Raw genomic sequence first — 2,559 nt, 5'->3', positions numbered from 1 at the left:
GTGTAAGTTTCCTATGCTCTGTGCGGCGCCTCCTCTGCCTGGATCAATGTTACCCATGAGGGGATATTACTGACCATGTCGTGGTGTTGGGCGCCCGGCCCTCGTGTCGTGGTGTTGGGCGCCCGGCCCTCGTGTCGTGGTGTTGGGCGCCCGGCCCTCGTGTCGTGGTGTTGGGCGCCCGGCCCTCGTGTCGTGGTGTTGGGCGCCCGGCCCTCGTGTCGTGGTGTTGGGCGCCCGGCCCTCGTGTCGTGGTGTTGGGCGCCCGGCCCTCGTGTCGTGGTGTTGGGCGCCCGGCCCTCGTGTCGTGGTGTTGGGCGCCCGGCCCTCGTGTCGTGGTGTTGGGCGCCCGGCCCTCGTGTCGTGGTGTTGGGCGCCCGGCCCTCGTGTCGTGGTGTTGGGCGCCCGGCCCTCGTGTCGTGGTGTTGGGCGCCCGGCCCTCGTGGTGTTGGGCGCCCGGCCCTCGTGGTGTTGGGCGCCCGGCCCTCGTGGTGTTGGGCGCCCGGCCCTCGTGGTGTTGGGCGCCCGGCCCTCGTGGTGTTGGGCGCCCGGCCCTCGTGTCGTGGTGTTGGGCGCCCGGCTGTGGCTTGTGTTGTAGATGATTATGTCCTAGTGACCGGTATAAGGGGTGTACCAGGGTAGAGGTCGTGCTGTGGTTCTTACACATCCCCCATCTTGTCATTCATGAATGTCACAACCTTCAATTAGTCGGGTTGTGTAATCTGTACGACATGCAGACGAGCAGCGCCAAACTGGAGCATCAAGTGCGGGACAGGAGGGGTGACGACGTCTGAGGTGACTGTTATGACTGCGCTGGATGGTTCAGCTATTAATCATCATTATGTCCTGGATCTGCCGGGAGGTGATGTCGGATGTTTGTGCAGCTCAGATTACGAGTCGGGCTCCGGCAGGGCTGAGACGCTGGGCCTGTACGGGAGAAATGATCCAGCTTGGGAATTGATGGAGGGTCTTTACTGCTCCCGACATCAACCTGTAATGAGACGGATCTGGTTTTCCTTAATCTGGAACTTACATTTTTTTGTAAAGATTTGGGAATTATCCCGGGAGAAACAATAAAACGTGTTCTGTACGGACGTCGTATGTTCTATTGGGTTAAAACGTTTTTGCTTAGAGGGGTTTTCTAGAACCTATGAACGTGTTTCTATTTCACTCGACTCCTAGAAATAATCACATTTGTTATCTACTTACCATTGGATTTCCTTTTCGAACACCCAATTCCAGCGCCGGTCACGTGATGCGTCTCCAATCTCAATCTTCCGGCGCGGCCCCGTACGCTTCCTTTTTCAGGCCGTCTCAATGTTTGTGACGTCGCTGTACACTGAGGGAGGGGTGGACCGGATCCTCCTCCGGCGTCCCTCAGCATGCGAACGGTCTACACCAAGGTTAACTAACACGCAGTGTTTTTAGGAGTATTTCGGGGCATAAACACCAATATACACTAGTGAAATGCAGACAAATGGCGTCCCATTCAAATCAATGGGGAAACCGGCGTTTAGTTCAGATGGGCCGTTTTTTAACGCTGCGGTCTTAAAAAGAAAACCAAAAAAAATGGTACGTAAAAAGAAGCCCGTCACGACTTGAGCCGTTCTTGGAGCTGTTTTCACAGGGTCAATTGAAAAACGGCTCCTAAAAAAAAAGCCTCCAAAAATGGCTGAAAATCGGAGGCTGTTCTTTCTCTTGAAAACCGCTCCATAACTCTCAGCAGTCTTGACTTGTGCGTGTGAACATGCCCTTAGTGTTTGACCTCATGCACACGAAGTTGCGGCCGCATATCCCCCAAAAATCCACCGGAGAATTGCGGCCCCATCCATTCATTCCTATGGGGCCATGCACACGACCGTAGTTTTTACAGTCCGTGCATGGCCCGGGAGCCCGCACCGCAGAAAGGGACATGTCTTATTATGGCCGTCTTCTGCGGTCCGGGCTCATTGAAAATAATGGCGTGCGATTTGCGGGCGGCTCGCGGCTGACCCTCTTAGTCGTGTGCATGAGGCCTTTACCACACATGCCCACTCCTGTGCTAAGCAAAGGTAGTTTAGGGGTTTATATATGGCTTAAGCAGACTATTAATACATTTTTGTAGGTCTCGGAAAACCCCTTTACTACTGAGCTCCGTCGTGAAGCTGAGATCCGGGGGCTGTAATGTGAGGACAGCCGAACATGGCGGGGAGAGTCAGACTCCGGAGGGTGTGGGTGATTAAGAGGAACGTGCAGGAAGATCATGATAAGAGCGGAGTTATGAGATGTGGACAAGCGCTCCTTGTCTTGATGTCAGACGTGTTCGGGCCAAGAATGTCACGAGACATTTGCTCCGTCATGCTGTAAACTTTGACTTGTGTGCTCGTTGGAAGGCGCCGGAGTCAAATCTCAACCGTCTCAAAGGAAAAGTGGAAATATGATGCGGACTGAGAGCTCCACGCACCATAAATACCGCCGCTAGGCCACATGACGCCAGCGCACAGCTCATGTACAGCCTGGAGTCAGACTTGGCAACTGACTGATTGTGGGGGAGGGGGCTAGTGCTGGGGACCCTCTGCTGGT

This window comes from Rhinoderma darwinii, chromosome 6 (genome assembly GCF_050947455.1).
Source record: "Rhinoderma darwinii isolate aRhiDar2 chromosome 6, aRhiDar2.hap1, whole genome shotgun sequence".
Classification (NCBI taxonomy): Eukaryota; Metazoa; Chordata; class Amphibia; order Anura; family Rhinodermatidae; genus Rhinoderma; species Rhinoderma darwinii.
Note: the sequence above shows the minus strand (reverse complement) of the source record.